This window comes from Nelumbo nucifera, chromosome 1, assembly GCF_055504915.1.
Source record: "Nelumbo nucifera cultivar China Antique chromosome 1, China Antique-T2T, whole genome shotgun sequence".
Lineage (NCBI taxonomy): Eukaryota > Viridiplantae > Streptophyta > Magnoliopsida > Proteales > Nelumbonaceae > Nelumbo > Nelumbo nucifera.
The window spans coordinates 25,505,358-25,524,224 of record NC_142649.1 but is presented as its reverse complement, the minus strand read 5'-3'; the positions used below and the strand labels follow the sequence as shown (position 1 = coordinate 25,524,224).

The window sequence follows — 18,867 nt, the reverse complement described above, 5'->3', positions numbered from 1 at the left end:
GGAAACCAAACTGCCGGCAGTTGATTTCAATCGTTGGAATTTGTTTTGCAAAATTTATATATATGATATATAGATATGTATGGTTTCAAAATGTTTTCAAATGGTTTTAATTCCCGGGATCCATGTGAGTAGAGAGTGCAGCAATGTTCCTTGCAACTGAGGGAGAGGTCCTCTCTTGTCGGGCAGTGTTTGATCATTATGGGCTGAGAGGTTAAGTGTAAGGCCATTTAGGATAATACCTGATGGGCTAATCTTGCATCTGCCCATAGTCCCTGTGTTTTTATAAGATGGCTTAGCACAGGGACCACTTAGTGTAAGTGTTGGGCCCATAGGGTCCATGTGATGGGCTCAGGGGGTTCACTAGGCTTCCCAGTGAATTCGGTTAGGCCTTGTAACAGAGGCTAGGCCGAACCCATGTGGCTGGTGTGTAGATCAATGCTTGGGTCCCATGCCATACAAAGAAGCCCAACTAGGTAGTAGTTTGGAAGACTATTAAACACTTATTACTTAATGGGCCTAAAGCCCATTTCGAACTGGGCTGATTTGATCAGCCACTTGAGGGGGCGGATCTGAGATTAGGTTAAGCCCAAAAGCTAATATCATCTGCAGATAAGATTAAGAAGAGTCCTAATCCAAATACAGATTTGGATAAGGGCAATTCCTGATATGATTAGGAGGTTTTCTTAATCGTTAAGAAAGAGGAGGAAACCCTAATTCACTAGACTTGAATTCGAACCCTAGAGAAGAAAATAGCAGTTCGCCACCTTCTTCTCTAGCATTCTCCTCCAGCAACCGCCACCCTTTTCTGCCAGTTTGAAGAGATCAAGAAAGGTTCTTGATTGTTCGTGTGGTGCTCATTGTTTCTAAAGAATTCTTATGAAGGATTCAGTGTGTAGGACGCACTCTGCTAGTTTTGTTCCACAGTTGCTATGTCATCTTTAGCAGGAGCAGATCTTCGTATCTTCTTTGGGCATGAACACCAACTTTGGAGATATTACTTCTCTGGATCATGTATAACCCTTCCCTTGTTTTAGGTTCAGATCTGGTTCGGTTCTGGTTCAAGTAGGATCCTTGAATTTGATTCTAAAATCAGGGAATACGATTCCCAGTTGGAAGGAAGGTAGGAAATTTTTGAAATTCGCCCACCCATTCCACAACAGTTTTGGCATCCATACGATGGATCCTACCATCCCTTTCAATGGTATCAGAGCCACAGGTGTTTGAGAAACACGTGGAAAGTATGGGACTCCGGCTTGTACCAGATTGGATCTAAGTGCAAGTGGGAGTTGTTGGACAGTTTTTGTATGCCCTTAGCTTCAATCAGTTTTGATGTACTTTTGATATTTAATGTAAATAAATAAAGTACATGTTTGATTCATGTTGTGTGCTATACTTCTGTGTAAGACCCTAAAACTGGACACTTATTGAGTGACTTGTGTTAGTTTCAAATGTTCACAGCTGTTGGATAAGTCTAGGGAGATTTATCCTGCCAAGGCTGACATTGGTGTGCTACCAACTGTTGGAGTGGCTTGTCTCATCCGCCAGGGTGAGACCCAAGGCACACGCAGTGTAGGATTACTTGAACCCTTGAACCGGACCGGATTTCCATTATTTCCCTGGACCTTGGAGATTGATGGGAAAAACTAGAATGTTACACCAAACCCCAAGACCCGATTATGGTACTGCACTAGGTGTCGGATTGGGCTGTCTTTGATATGCCAATCAGTGAGATCCTTAGCGGGGGTCAAAACCTGGGAATGTTGGGACAGTCTAAGAATTCATCTGAGTGGGTGATCATAGTGACGGGTTCAACCTCTTTGTCGGACAAAGGTAATGGTCAGGGATGCACTGTTTCTGATGGAAACCAAACTGTCGGCAGTTGATTTCAATCGTTGGAATTTGTTTTGCAAAATTTATATATATGATATATAGATATGTATGGTTTCAAAATGTTTGCAAATGGTTTTAATTCCCGGTATCCATGTGAGTAGAGAGTGCAGCACTGTTCCTTGCAGCCGAGTGAGAGGTCCTCTCTTGTCGGACAGTGTTTGATCATTATGGGCTGAGAGGTTAAGTGTAAGGCCATTTAGGATAATACCTGATGGGCTAATCTTGCATCTGCCCATAGTCCCTGGGTTTTTATAAGATGGCTTGGCCTAGGGACCACTTAGTGTAAGTGTTGGGCCCATAGGGTCCATGTGATGGGCTCAGGGGGTTCACTGGGCTTCCCAGTGATTTCGGTTAGGCCTTGTAACAGAGGCTAGGCCAAACCCATGTGGCTGGTGTGTAGATCAATGCTTGGGTCCCATGCCATACAAAGAAGCCCAATTGGGCAGCAGTTTGGAAGACTATTAAACACTTATTACTTAATGGGCCTAAAGCCCATTTTGAACTGGGCTGGTTTAATCAGTCACTTGAGGGGGCGGATCTGAGATTAAGTTAAGCCCAAAAGCTAATCTAATCTGTAGATAAGATGAAGAAGAGTCCTAATCCAAATACAGATTTGGATAAGGGCAACTCCTGATATGATTTGGAGGTTTTCTTAATCATTAAGAAAGAGGAGGAAACCCTAATTCACTAGACTTGAATTTGAACCCTAGAGAAGAAAATAGCAGTTTGCCACCTTCTTCTCAAGCATTCTCCTCCAGCAACCGCCACCCTTTTCTGCCAGTTCGAAGAGATCAAGAAAGGTTCTTGATTGTTTGTGTGGTGCTCATTGTTTCTAAAGGATTCTTATGAAGGATTCAGTGTGTAGGACGCACACTGTTGCTTTTGTTCCACAGTTGCTATGTCATTTTCAGCAGGAGCAGATCTTGGTGTCTTCTTTGGGCGTGAACACCAACTTTGGGAGATATTACTTCTCTGGATCAGGTATAACCCTTCCCTTGTTTTAGGTTCAGATCTGGTTCGGTTTTGGTTCAAGTAGGATCCTTGTATTTGATTCTAAAATCAGGGAATACGATTCCTAGTTGGAAGGAAAGTAGGAAATTTTTTAAATTTGCCCACCCATTCCGCAACAATTTTGGCGTCCATACGATGAATCCTACCATCCCTTTCAGATTTATCCTGTCAAGGCTGACACTGATGTACCAAGTTGGTTGGGGTAGCTTGTCTTAGCTGCCAGGGTGAGACTTGAGGTACATGCAGTGTGGGTTTTCTTGAAACCTTGAACCGACCTTAATTCTAGTATTGCCCTGGACCTTGGTGAAAGATGGGAAAAACTGGAATGTTACTCCTAACCCCTAGACTTGATTATGATAATACACTAGGTGTCGGATTGGGCTGTCTTTGATATGCCAATAAGTGAGATCCTTAGTGGAGGTCAAAACCTGGTCATGTTGGGACAGTCTGAGAATTCCTCTGAGTGGGTGATCATAGTGATAGGATCAACCCCTTTGTCGAACAAAGTGAATGATCGGGTATGCACTTTTTCTAATGCAAACCTAAACTACCGGTAGTTGATTTCAACCATTGAAATTTGTTTTGAAAAATATATTTATATAGAGATATACATATATATATATATATATTATGGTTTCAAAATGTTTGCAAAAGGTTTTAATTCACAGGATCCATGTGAGTAGAGAGTGTGACACTACACCTTGCAACCGAGGGAGAGGTTCTCTCTTGTTGGGTAGTGTTCGATCATTATGAGCTGAGAGGTTAAAGTGTAAGACCATTGAGGATTATAATTGATGGGCTAATCTAGCATCTGCCCACAGTCCTTGGGCATTCATAAGATGGCTGGACCCAAGGACCATTTTGCATAAATTTTGGGCCCATTAAGAGCACATAGTGATGGACTCAGGGGTTCACAACATTCAGAAGTGAATTTGGCCAGGCCTTGTGACAGATGCTAGGCTGAACCCATGTGGCTGATGTGTAGTTCAATGATAGGGTCCTACGCCATACAAAGAGAATCAAGCTAGCCAGCATTAAATAGGAAGTGAGCCTGGAAGCTTAATGGGCCTAAAAGCCCATTTCGAACTGGGTTAATTAGATTAATTAAATAGGGGCGGATCTGGGATTTGGATCAGCAGATAAGATAAGGGATTATCCTTATCCACTTAAAGAGTCCAGATCCAAATAAAGATTTGGATCAAAGGAACTCGTAATTTGATTAGGAAGGCTGATCTTTATCTGCAGACAAGATAAGGGGTTATCCTTATCACTTAAAGAGTCTAAATCCAAATAAAAGATTTGGATTAGGAAACTCCTAATGGGATTAGGAAATTTTCTCTTTAAGGCTATAAATAAGAGAGCAGGGCGAACCTCCAAAGACACATTCCCTGAATACAGAGAGAAGACAACACAGTTAGACTAATCTTGCCTTCTACTCTTTTTCTTCCTGCTCTTGACACCCTATCCTGTTCGATCTCCAGTTCTTGGATTGGATCAAGATACGATCTTGATATTGTTTCTTGCTAGAAGAAACAATTTTGAAGTTGTGCTCACTGCCTATTCGATTCTTGCTGAAGAAGCACTAGTTCCTGGTGAAGAACTACCTGTTGATTTTGCTTCGACCTAAGCTGTGTCATCTTCAGTGGAGGGAGGATTTGCTACCCTCTTTAGGCGTGAACACCTACGTTGGGAGGAGAATTCTTGCATGGGTCCCGTATCAGGTATATCCCTCCCTTAATTTGGTTTCAGATTTGGTCTGGTTTGGTGACAAGAACGAACCTTGAAAATGTAGTTTTCTAAATTGGGAATAGGATTCCCGGATGGGAGTAAAGAAATTTTTGAAATTTTGCCCAACCTTCCTATAGGGTTCATCCACCCATATGATGGATCTCCCATCCCTTCAGTGGAATCAGAGCCAGGTTCAAGTCTTGAACCAAATTAGAATAGATCTGAGTCTGCGCAAATTGGCAGAAGGCGTTTTACCCGATTTGTGCAGTTAGCATTTTTTCTAGGAATTGGTTTCCAGATTTTGGGCAGATGATCTACAAAATAAATCTTTATTATTCTCTGAAATTTATAGAATCATTCTGTGATTTTTTCTTGAATTTTTGGGCTGCACATGTGATGGAGATCGAATCTTTATGGTGCCAAGTTTGCTATTAGACATTGTATGCCTGATGAGAATAAGAATTATCATATTTTTATCCCTAAATATTCAGTCTTTTATACTTAATTAGTACTTAATTGGACTCATTATTCTTGTATTTCGATTTAGGGCACGAAAGAGGGCGTCAGGAGAAAAACAAGGCTAATTGGGTAATTTTGCATAGTTTCGGTGCCACTTAGTAATATGGGCATACCTCTCTTATCCGGACTCTGATTGAGATGATTAAAAATGAATTGGAAAGAAAAGGAATAACTCTACAACTTTCATGTTTTGAGTTTTGACAGATTCGGACTGCATCGAAGTCAAAATCAGGCCCAAAGTCTGAGCAAATTCGTAGGGAAGCCCAGTTCGCAGCAGAAGCCCAGTTCGCAGCAGAAGCCCAACTCGCAGCAGAAGCCCAATTCGCTGCGGCCCAATTCATTGAGGAAGCCTAATACGAATGCAAGAATAAGAAACTGCAAAGAGTACTATCAGATTTAATTTTTTGATGTAATTCTAGAAAGAGCCCTTGGCAGGTTTATGTTCAAGTCCGTGGACCGGTGCCTCCTCTTTTTCAAAGCACTCAAACGGCCCAAGGACTTTCATTGGACAAAAAAGTGTGAGCAGTCTTTCCAGGAACTAAAGCAGTACCTGAGCTCGCCGCCCCTCCTGACTAAGCTGAGCCCAGGAGATGAGCTATTGCTCTACCTTTCGGCTGGGTATGAGGTCGCCAGCTCAGTATTGGTCAAAGAAGAGGACCAGGTACAGAGGTCGGTCTAATACACCAGCAAGGTCCTCAGCGGCGCAAAGACCTGGTACTCCAATCTTGAAAAGTTGGCTTTGGCTCTCGTCACCATAGCCAGAAAACTCAGACCCTACTTCCAGGCCCACAGCGTTCGAGTACTCACCAGCTAGCCTCTCAAGCAGGAGCTACAGAGACCGGAAGTATCGGGCTGCCTAGTCAAGTGGAGTGTGGAGCTGAGTTAATTCGACACCAAGTATGCACCCCGGTCGGCGATCAAAGCCCAGGCCTTGGCAGATTTCATCGCAGAATGTACATTTACCATTGAGGAATCGGCCCCACTGCCCCTAGCATGGACCCTCCATGTTGATGGCACGTCAAACTAGCAAGGCAGCGGTGCCGGCCTTATCCTCCTCGGCCCAAATGACATAGTGTTGGAGCACGCCCTCAGGTTCGAGTTCAAAGCATCCAACAATGAGGCCGAGTATGAGGCCCTGATTGCTGGGCTCCACCTTGCTTTAGACCTCAGGACACGACGAATTGAGGCCTTCAGCGACTCTCAGCTCGTGGTCAACCAAATTCACGGCCAGTTTGAGGCTCGAACTCCCTCTATGGTGAGCTACCTACAGAAGGTGCAGGAGATGATTTAGCAGCTCGAGCACTTCGACATCCAACAGATCCCTCGAGCCGAGAACACTCGAGCCGATGCCCTTTCAAAGCTCGCCAGCTTGCCGTAGACCGACCTTGACTCAACTGTCTGGTTAGACACGTTGGCCCAACCGAGCATCGCACCATCAGCCGTCCTCATCCTTCCAGTGCAACATGGTTCATCTTGGATGGACCCCATAATTGAGTATCTTCGAGAGGGCACCTCCTCGGAGGATCGAGTATAAGCGAAAAGACTCCAACACAGAGCAGCCAGGTATTGCCTGATATAGGGTCAACTCTACCGCCATTCCCACACGCTTCCCTACTTGAAGTGCCTCCCCCAGCCGAGGCAAACTACGTCCTTAGAGAAATACATGAGGACATTTGCGGAGATCACCCCGGCGCACGCACACTAGCCCATAAGGCGCTTCGGTAGGGGTGTTTCTGGCTGACGATGAAGCAGGATGCCGCCTAGTTAGTCTACAAGTGTGATAGTTGCCAATGTCACTCTAATCTACATCACCAGTCTACGGCCCCTATGAGAGTGATCGCTAGTCCATGGTCGTTTGCCCAATGGGGAATGGACATCCTCGGCCCCTTCCCCACCGCGGTTGCGCAAAAGAAGTTCCTTCTCGTAGCACTTCATGAAGTGGGTAGAAGCCGAAGCCTTGACACGCATCACCTTCCACAACACCCAAAACTTCCTTTGGCAGGGAATCATCAGCCGCTTCGGTATCCCGCGCATGCTCATCACAGACAACGGAACACACTTCACCGACAAGAAGTTCGAGGCCCTTTGTGTTGACCTAAGGATTGATCATCGGACTACCACAATACACCGACCTTAGATCAACGGGCAGACCGAGGTAACCAAACACACCCTACTACATGGCCTGAAAACGCGCCTAGATCAGGCCAAGGGAAGGTGGGTGGAGGAGTTGTCGAGCATTCTCTGGGCTTACAGGACGACCCTATGAACTACCACTGGAGAGACCCCTTTCAGTCTGACCTACGGGGCCGAGGCCATGATCCCTATGGAGATAGGTTCCCCAACCCTTCAGACCGAGCTCTTTGATGAGGGACAGAATGACGAATATCTATGCGCGGAGTTGGACCTAGTAGAAGAAGCTCGGGACCGAGCACATGTGAAGATGGTTGCATAACAGCAGAAGATGGCACGGCATTACGATTCTAAGGTAAGAAGACGTTAATTCAAGATAGGTGATTTCGTTCTACGCAAAGTCATTGTCCCCACACCAGCAGAAGGAAAGCTCGGACGGAACTGGGAAGGACCGTATAGGGTCACCAGAGTCCTCGGATTAGGTACTTATAGACTTGAAGACCTCGAAGGTCGACCAATACCGAGGAGTTGGAACTCGGGAAACCTCAGGATGTACTACCAGTAGACCCACAAGCAATAAAAGTTTCCTTTTAAGCTAATTCTTCGACCCAGAGGCGCGCCCACGACCACCGTATGCACATGCTAAGTCGCACTGCCAACTAAGCTGACTCTGTCGATCCCCAAATGGTCGAGCCCATTACGCCCAGCTCAGTAGCACATTGCCAAGCAAGCTACCCAACTCAGCTGCCAACGGCTGAGCCTAAACGTGGAGGATGAACGCCCCCGCCCACCAAGGCCTGAGGGTGGTCGAGGAACTCCGCACTACCGCCGGCTTAACGGCTGAGCTAGCTGAGAAACGGCTAGCCCTAGAAGGGCCCCAAAGGCTCCCGATACCAGAAACTAAGTGTCCCATGTCTGAGAGCTCGGGAACCGAAAGATATCAGACAATGACACCTTGGCCAATGACACCTCGGTCAGTACAAGGCTAGGGACGCCGAGGCATAGCCCGGCTGGCTACACCTCGGCCAGCGACACCTCGGGAGGGCAATGACACCTTGGCCAACTACCTCAAGAGACGGCGCCAATCTGATGCTGCTCAATCCGAGGTAGTGCACGAACCGAGGAGGGCAATCAGATAGTCCTCGCTGGCAGGTCGGGGCCGAGCTTCAAGATCTACGATCAAGGAAGAAGTCAAAGGCCCGAGGAATTACCTCCGGGTAAGTACTCCGACACTCAAGTTAGTAGGAGGTGGTGGATGGCTGGGCCAAGTTATAAGGATGCTGGTCCGGGCTAATTAGTAGTGTGGGTATTCCAAGTCAAAAGTCCTTTACCTCGAGCATGGAGTACCTTTTTATAGCCATAGGGTCCGTATCCTGATCAGACTAGATTGAGCAACATTAGAACCGCTGAATCTATCGGTTTGTGCACTTCTCGGTTCGTGCACTTCTCGGTTCGCACATTTGTTGGAGACAGATGTTCCCCCTCTTGGTGTTATCTAGTTTTTTGCTAGTTTGCAGAGGGCTTACGGAGATCTTCCTCCTTTTTTCTCTATTGCTGCGAAGTTCTCCATCAGTGATTTAGTTCGATTTTATGTGATGGATTTTCTTTATTTGCTTGTCACTTTTATCTTGATTGCTGATTATAGCAATTTGTGTTGTATTCTGAGCATTTTGTGAATTGAAATTGCTTAATAACTTGTGATAATAAGCATATCTAGCAGGTTCAAATTTGAATAGGATATAAACATATTCAAATTTGATATTTGAGTTCAAATCAGATCATATCTAGCAGGTTCGATTCGAATTGTGATAATAATCGGGTATTAAATAGTACAAATAAATTAGGCTAAAAATGACCAAAATATTATATATTATTAATAATATGAGCTAAAAATGATTTTGATATTATATTTTATTAACAAAATGAATTGAAAATTATTTGCATTAAATTTGGACGTATGACAAATTAGTAAAAATACTAATATTAAGAACAATTTTAATGATAAATATAATATATATATACATATATTTAAATCGAATTGTATGGGATCTGATAGATGCAAGGTTCAAAAAATTGTTAGGAATTGACCAATTCATATCATATTAGGAGCACCCCCATACGTCGCTACAGAAAGTGTATTGAGATTTTGACCGGTTCAGAAGATGAAAAAGCCTTAAACCGTCCCCCTTAAACCGGATTTGAAAAAAAAATATAAATAAATAAATAATACCCATACTGTCCAATACACCTTTACCAACTTATCAAGCGTATCGATATTTAGAACCTTCGATAAGTGTAGATTAATATTTAACCCAATTATAAATGAATCGAATTGGAATCGATTGTGAGAAGGATACTACAAACTTCACCTACTCCCCTTTAAAAAACTGGCAGCATGCATTAAAAGAGTTAAATGACTAGTGTCACTTGTCACTTTTCTGTTACCACATGATAACTGCCGTACTTCGATAGGTGTAGATTAATATTTGACCCAATTATAAATGAATCGATTTAATGCTTTCAAGTTTCAAGCAAACAAGAAACATTTAATGCTCTCTTCATTTTTTAATCAACTGTTAGGTGCATCAAGCATCGGCTTAAAATCCTGAGAAGGATACAACAAACTTCACCTACTCCCCTTTGAAAAACTGGCAGCATGCATTAAAAGAGTTAAATGACTGGTTGTCACTTGGCATTTGTCACTTATCACATGATTATACCTGTTCATGGGCCGGGTGGCCTGACGGGCTTGAACACGCAAATGAGTTCGTGGGCTTAACCTCGGGCCAAAAAGCCCCGCCTGCAATAAATTGGAGTCGGGCTTGGGATTTGCCCAAATAGTTCAGCCCGGCCCGACCTATAACTAAAGTTAAAAAACCTTAGTCAAACACCCCTCTTTCTTTTATCTCTTTGGCTCTTTCACCTCTTTCCAATCGAACCTTTCTTCTCTTTAGTCTTCACATCCTCCTCAATCCTTAGTTGTCACACTCTCAGGCAGCCACACAACCGGCGAGGTGGCGAACATTCACCAGCGCAACAACTCCGGTGGTGAGTCATCTCCTCTCTCTCTTTCTTTCTCTCTCTCGTTCCTCTTCTCACTTCTCTTTCAAATCTCAGACATCGGCGATGGCGAGGTGGCGAATATAGGCACCGGCGGCGGTGAGTTCTCTCTCTCTCTATTTCTCAGACACGAGCTTATCACTGTTAAAATTGCAGGCTTCGCAGCTCACAGTCACCGCGAACTCAGCACCGGCGAACACAGTCACCGACGGTGAGTCCTCTTTACAATTTTATTGTATTACGAAAATATTATTTAATGTTTAGTGTTTAGTGTTTACTGTTTACATAGCCGAATGCTATTGTTTGTCCTAAATCTGAATGCTATTGTTTGTCTGAAAGCTATTAGAGATTTGTTAGAGAATGATAAAAACAACATGATGCATTAGGGATTCACTACAGATATTTATTGGCTTAATTTGTCTTTCAAAAGTGCTGAAACTGTTAGATTTGATTATCCTAATTCCTAAAGCAAAAACATTGTATTTGGCTTTGGTAATGTTGCAAATCTGCAATTGGTTTTCCTTTTTTTTTTGCAAAATCATAATTTATATTGAGTTTATATTCTTTTTTTAATGTAAATAAATCCTGATTTATATTGAATTCAGAATTTATATTGAATAATCTGCAATTGGTTTTTTTTTTTGCAAATTCAGAATTTATATTGAATTTATATTCTTTTTTAATGTAAATAATTTCTGATTTATATTGATTATTGAATTCAGAATTTATATTGAATAATCTGAAATTGGTTTTCCTTTTTATTTTTTTTGCAAATTCAGAATTTATATTGAATTTATATTCTTCTTTTAATGTAAATAAATTCTGATTTATATTGATTATTGAATTCAGAATTTATATTGAATAATCTGTAATTGGTTTTCTTTTTTTTTGCAAATTCAGAATTTATATTGAATTTATATTCATTTTTTAATGTAAATAAATTTTTATTTATATTGATTATTGAATTCAGAATTTATATTGAATAATCTGCAATTGGTTTTCCTTTTTTTTTTGAAAATTCAGAATTTATATTGAATTTATATTCTTTTTTTAATATAAATAAATTCTGATTTATATTGATTATTGAATTCAGAATTTATATTGAATAATCTGCAATTGGTTTTCTTTTTTTTTGCAAATTCAGAATTTATATTGAATAATCTGCAATTGGTTTTCCTTTTTTTTTTGAAAATTCAGAATTTATATTGAATTTATATTCTTTTTTTAATATAAATAAATTCTGATTTATATTGATTATTGAATTCAGAATTTATATTGAATAATCTGCAATTGGTTTTCTTTTTTTTTTGCAAATTCAGAATTTATATTGAATTTATATTCTTTTTTTAATGTAAATAAATTCTGATTTATATTGATTATTGAATTCAGAATTTATATTCTTTTTTAATGTAAATAAATTCTGATTTATATTGATTATTGAATTCAGAATTTATATTCTTTTTTAATGTAAATAAATTCTGATTTATATTGATTATTGAATTCAGAATTTATATTCTTTTTTTAATGTAAATAAATTCTGATTTATATTGATTATTGAATTCAGAATTTATATTCTTTTTTAATGTAAATAAATTCTGATTTATATTGATTATTGAATTCAGAATTTATATTGAATTTATATTCTTTTTTTAATGTCAATAAATTCTAATTTATATTGATTATTGAATTCAGAATTTATATTGAATTTATATTTTTTTAATGTAAATAAATTCTGATTTATATTGATTATTGAATTCAGAATTTATATTGAATTTATATTCTTTTTTTAATGTAAATAAATTCTGATTTATATTGATTATTGAATTCAGAATTTATATTGAATTTATATTCTTTTTTAATGTAAATAATTTTTGATTTATATTGATTATTGAATTCAGAATTTATATTGAATTTATATTCTTTTTTAATGTAAATAAATTCTGATTTATATTGATTATTAAATTCAGAATTTATATTGAATAATCTGCAATTGGTTTTCCTTTTTTTTGCAAATTCAGAATTTATATTGAATTTATATTCTTTTTTAATGTAAATAAATTATGATTTATATTGATTATTGAATTCAGAATTTATATTGAATAATTTGCAATTGGTTTTCCTTTTTTTTTGCAAATTCAGAATTTATATTCTTTTTTTTAATGTAAATAAATTCTGATTTATATTGATTATTGAATTCATAATTTATATTGAATTTATATTCTTTTTTAATGTAAATAAATTTTGATTTATATTGATTATTGAATTCATAATTTATATTGAATAATCTGCAATTGGTTTTCCTTTTTATTTTTTTGCAAATTCAGAATTTATATTATTTTTTTAATGTAAATAAATTATTATTTTTCTTTTAGTTTTTTATTTAATATATGCTTGTCTTATTGATAAAATTAGAATTCATTATGCAGGTTATTTCATATTTAATAATTACTATCATGTCAATGGCAAGTGAAAGTGCAGCTGCAGGATTAGATATAGTTGATGATGACTATCAAGAGTTTGACCAAACTTTCACTTAGAAAAGATTGACATCTAAGGTATGGGAAGAAATGAAAAAGATTAATTCGGAGAAGGCATGATGTAAGCACTGCAAGAAAATCTTACAAGGTAAGTTAAGTAAGGGAACTACTCACTTGAAGCGTCATTTAGAGCATTGCCCTAGACGTAGAATTCAAGATATTAGACAGTACAAAGTAATTACTCAATCAAACACTGATGGGAGTAATTCTTTTAAAAATTACAAGTTTGATCAACAAGAGTCTCGTAGGGCATTATCAAGAACCTAGTTTTAGATTCTTTATTCAATCTATAAATCCTGAATTTAAAAATGTGAGTAGGCATAGTGCTAAAAGAGATATTATGTCTAGTTATGTGAAAGAGAGAGAGGGTGTGAAAAGTGATTTGTCTAATACACTTGGTCGGATTTGTTTAACTTCTGATAATTGGAGATCTGAGCACAGTGATGATGAATTCATGTGTATAACTACTCATTGGATTGACAACAATTGAAAGTTACAAAAAAGAATTATTCGCTTTAAAGCTTTGACACCTCCTTTTGATAGACTATCTTTAGCAGATGAGGTGGCCATGTGTTTAAGTGAATGGAATATTGATCAGAAAATTTTTAGCATCACATTAGATAATGCTAGTTACAATGATGTGATGGCTAACTCTTTGAAATTGAGATCTTCAATACATAAATCTTTGGTGTGTGGTGGTGATTTTTTCAAAGTTCGTTGTTGTAGCCATATTTTGAATCTTATTGTGCAAGCTGGTTTGAATATTGTTGATGATGTTGTTTCTAAGATTCATGATGGTGTGAAAAATATAAATAAATCAGTTGCCCGGAAGTATAGATTTTATGAATTTGCTGAAAAAAAGTTTTCACTTAAACACAACTAGAAGATTGATGTTAGATATGTGTGTGAGATGGAATTCAACTTATTTGATGCTTGAACATGCCATTTATTATAAGCAAGTCTTACAACATTGGGGGGCAAAGGGATAATATTTTTAAAATGTTTATGCTTTCGGAAGAAGAATGGGGAAAGGTGGATAAGCTTCATAAGTTCTTAAAGGTTTTTTATGATGTTACTTGTATGTTTTCTTCCACTAAGTACCTTACTTCAAGGGAGTGTGGATGATTCACAGGCATTTAATGTTAGTGAGTAAGGAATCTCAGAATTTTATGATTGACATAGTTAGAAAAATGAAGGAGAAATTTGATAAATATTGGGCTGAATATAGTATGATTTTGTCTTGTGCTGCTGTGTTGGATCCTCGTTGCAAGATTAGGTTAGTAGAGTATTGTTTTGATAAGCTTTATCAGAATGAAGCCGATGAGCATGTTAATGCTATAATTAAAACTCTCAATGATTTGTTTGATGAATACAAAGGAAATTTTTCCTCCACCTCCTTTGTTGGATCTTCTAGTCAATTTGACATGAGTGAGAGAAATGATGATGGTGATGGGTTTGAGGATTATGAGCAATTTTTGAATTTAAATAGAAAGATTCAAAGTGAAAAAACTCAGTTAAACCTTTACTTGGAGGAACAAAACCTTGATAGCAAGGCAGATGTTGATGTTTTGGAGTATTGGAATAAGAGTTCACTTAGGTATCCTGAATTAGCATCAATGGCTCGAGATATTTTGGCTATTCCTATTTCCACAGTTGCATCCGAATCTGCATTTAGCATTGGAAAGAAGGTGATCAATCCTTGGAGAAGTTCACTTAAGTCCAAGACAATTCAAACTTTGGTTTGTCTTGAAGATTGGCTTCGTGCACAAGACCTTATATTAGGTAATTTTTTTATTTAATGTTTATTAAAATATATGATTCATTAAATTTTTTCTAATAGATTTTCCAATTGTATGCAAGGGGATTAAGCTTGTTAGGGGCTTCTTCAGGAATAAGCTTGTTAGAAGAGGATGAAAGATCAAATAGTAGTGATGATGATGATGAAAATGTTGAACTTGATTATATGTTTTAGGTATTATAAAAACATATATTTCCATTATTTATTTGTCATTTGACATGATAACAAATTACATATGTGACATGGGTACTGAATTTATCTCTTATTTTCTTTTGTAGGATGGCTTGGAACTTGGAAGTTGGAATGTTCAATCTTGTTGGTGAATTCAAGAATGAATGGAGATGGCTAAAACTTGTTTTGTTTGATATGGTCATATGGGCAATGAAGTGGTCTTTTATTTTATTTTTTAGAATGGCTTGGAACTTGAGAGTTGGAATATTTCATCTTGTTGGTGAATTCAAGAATGGATGGAGAACATGTTTTATGGATTTTGTTTGTCTTATTCAGATTTTTTTTGTGACTTTGGTGGAACATGAACTTGAAGTTATATGAATTTAGTTTTAGTGTGTGATGCTATTTGTAGGAATATGAACCTATATGATTTGCTCTCATGTGTTTTATTTTCAGGTTTTCCTTGTCTCATATAGTCATATGTTTTATTTCAGGTTTGCCTTGGTTATATAAAACAACCAAACAACAGGGAATATATTAAACAACTTTAAAGAAGTTTGTTGATTCACTTGATTGTAAAAAGAACATGGAATTAAAATGGATTCTTTGTAGGAATTAAAATGGATTATCATATGTTTTATTTCAGGTTTGCCTTGGTTGTATAGAAACAACCAAACAACAGGGAATATATTAAACAACCTTAAAGAATGTTGTTGATTCACTTGGTTGTAAGAAAAAAAGAATGAAACTAAAATGGATTATGTGATTATGTCCATTTGAATAGATTTTTTGATTTAAGAATGTAGAACTGTGCTTTGAAACGTAAAAGAAAGGGAAAAAAACCATCTTGTAGACCCATTGCTCATTTGAATAGGGAAAAAAAACCATCTGAATTAAAATAGATAATTTCCATTTGAATAGGGAAAAATTTCAATTTTTTTATTAGGTCGGGCTTCGGGCTTTTTATCAGGGCCGGGCTTGGGCCCAAGTTGTAGGCCCGTTGGTCAGGCTGGGCTCGGGCTCGGGCCTAACAAATTTCCATTCATGACGAGTAAAAGCCCGGCCCGAACCTGGCTCGGCCCGGCCCATGAACAAGTCTACACATGATAACTGTCGTCCATGCAGTGTCTTTGTAAATGGGAAAAATCTATGATGCCGCAAAGATATGGTATGGAATCAATAAATAACCTGCAAATGGAATCAAATTTTCCTCTATTCACCGGTCAATGGTTTAATCATTCAGATTAAATTAGCCAATTTATAATATCATAAGGTAATAAATCCATAAAATAAATAAAATATATAAAAATAAAAAGTTATTAATGAAAAATTGGCATATCTCTAATATTATATATTGATTATATTGAACAATATTAAGTATATTAATGATAGAAATGACTAAAAATAAAAAACAAATCAATATTTAATCAACAACCAACCGGCCAGATGAAATGGTTCAAAAGTTCAACCAATCGGGACAATATTGGGTCATTAGCCAAATTTTCTTCAATCGGTCTGACCAGCCATTTCAATCATGTTGTAAACTTTGAGTATTTGTAGGCAGAAAAGAGTATGAATTGAAAGAGAAAATAAATTAGTTACCAAAAAAGTGAGACAATAGATAACCCACACAAAAACTTGTGTTCCTGCTTGAAACATCAATCCATGTCATACGAAGGTGAACCAGATTGTTGATATTAATTAGGTGGAATTAATATATATTTGTTGTAATGGATTTATGGGATACCGCTACCCCGATCATGTGGGTTGGGTAGTCTCTTTCGATTACTACCAAAATATAAAAAAGAAGAACAAAGACAAAAGAAACGAGGTAATATGACTAATTCCAAGGAGATGGGATTTATTGAAAACAAAAATGGCACATTAAAAATACGGAAAAGTATGGACAGGTCTAGTGTAGATTTCTGATTCCCACTGCAAATATATAAATAAATATTGAAAAGGTCCAAAAACCACACTTTATGATTCATATTTTTGCTTATGAATTTACCCACAAATCTAATAAAACAATTATGAAAAATATACACGATGTGTGTCTACCTGTTGCGATCTCTAGTCTCAAGTATTTATTCAGTTTTTGCTTTCAAGAGATCTCAACTCATATACAATGGCTTAAGACAACAAAAATTTATAACATTTGGTAATTATTGGTCATTGTGATGCACCAATTGATTTATGGGGACGAGCCAAAGGTGTAAAACAGACTGGGCCACCCGTTGGCTTGGACGGCTCGGGTTGTGCCTGGCACAGCCCCGCTAGTTATGGTGACAGGCTGTATAAGGCACGGCACGTCCCCTGGAGCCAGGCTGGGCTGAGGGTTTTTGGCCCGTAGGCCCTGCTGGTCCATGGCTCGGCTTGACATGTTATTTAATCATTTTATTATAGCATTTTATTTTTAAATTTATTGTAATTTTTTTTTCAATTTCATTTAATCATTTTATATAATAAAATTTTAAGATGATTATTTTTTTCAAATTGTTGTTTCAATTATTGAATTTGTCATTTTTCTTCAATTTCTCATTATTTTTTATAAGTTTTTGAACTTTTTGATTTTTTTAGAGTGAAAACAAAATAATCAAGGAAAGAAAGTCAAATAATACAAGTTAGCCTGGCCAAGCTCAGCCCAAAGCCCATGAACCACAGGCTAAGGCTCGGGCTCGTACTAGACCCTACCCCCGACCTACATGGGCCATGCCTACACCACAGTAACTATGCTGGGTCAACAGGGCGCTTTATAGTGTGGGTAGCACGAAAATGTGGATCATGCTGACGTGACAAATTCACAATAATTTTCATATTTTATATAGGATGTTTTATACATTAATATTTTATATTTTAAATATAATTTTTAATATGAAAAATTAGAAAGTTTTCCATATTTCTTAGTTTAAAATGTTTTATATCATAAATTTATTTTTTAATAATTGCACTATAATTTTTAAAATTAAATTTAATTTTTAAGTTTAAATCTTTTGAATCGATTGATCAAACAAAAAAAAATGTCTCAAACCAATACAACTTGAATAGGCGGATTTTCACATGAGTTATCTTACCATAGATGTCACTATTGAATTACAAACAACGGTGTTTATGCATGCCACATGAATCATCTTACCATACGTCTTGATGTATCTATGCTGTACTAACTAAATTAATATATAGTGGCATTTATAAACACCAAAATAGCTTTATTTGTTTGAATCGATAACACTGTTTATAAACATTGCTATAGGTAATTAAAACCTGTTAAGCTATCAAGTCTAATATTACAATTCCTGTGAATTTTTATATTCCCTATATGTACATCAGCGCACTATTGCTCATTGAGTACTATGTAATATCAACCTACAAAGAAAATGCAAAGAAAAAATTAGAACAAATACTTAGTCCAAAGGTTATGAAAGAAATGTTATAATAGGACCTATTGAACCATTTAATACCGAATATGCAGGAATTAGCTAAAGAGCAAAGAAAGTAAAGCCTTTCAATTAATATTTCATGAAATTTGTCAGAAAAAAAAAATACCAATTTTCTTTAGTCTAAAGACTAAAGCAGTTTTAGTGGGTCGGTATTCAATGTGCATCCAACCCATTCATACACACCCCTAAACATTGGTTCCAACCCTACTGATGGCATGATTTGATCCCAAGTCTCCACTAGTTACTAGCTAGCTAAAGTGCGTATCAACCGAGTATAGAACTAGTACATATGTGCTACCTAGGGGTGCAACTTAGACGGGCTTGTTTTCTCTTGAGTATCACTTACCATCTGTTAGGTGGTAAATAAATTTTGTAGAAAGAAAGTTATCAAAACATTATAAGATAAAACTTTCCTTACTAATTGTTAGCGTTTAGTATACTAGAATTAAGGAGAAATAGTCCTATCGAAATTAGTTGTACATATCCTTTTTGTATTCTAAGTTAGGTAGCCAACCTTGTATCCCTAGCTCTATTATAAATAGGTCTGTAATCTGTTGAACTAAACAATTAAGAAATATTATTT

At 37.3% G+C, this 18,867-nt stretch overlaps 1 long non-coding RNA gene across 2 annotated transcripts; it reads left to right on the top strand.

Annotated features, from left to right (window-relative positions):
* Window positions 1-10,117: 10,117 nt before the first annotated feature.
* On the top strand, window positions 10,118-15,284 carry LOC148803017 (uncharacterized). 2 transcript variants are annotated; one of them, XR_016085653.1, is made up of 4 exons: window positions 10,118-10,326; window positions 10,396-10,549; window positions 14,736-14,847; window positions 14,952-15,284. It is a non-coding gene; the product is annotated as an uncharacterized LOC148803017 (long non-coding RNA). The 2 variants fall into 2 exon arrangements; XR_016085652.1 differs by lacking the exon at window positions 14,736-14,847 and having other exon boundaries at window positions 10,121-10,326.
* The last annotated feature ends 3,583 nt before the right edge of the window (window positions 15,285-18,867 follow it).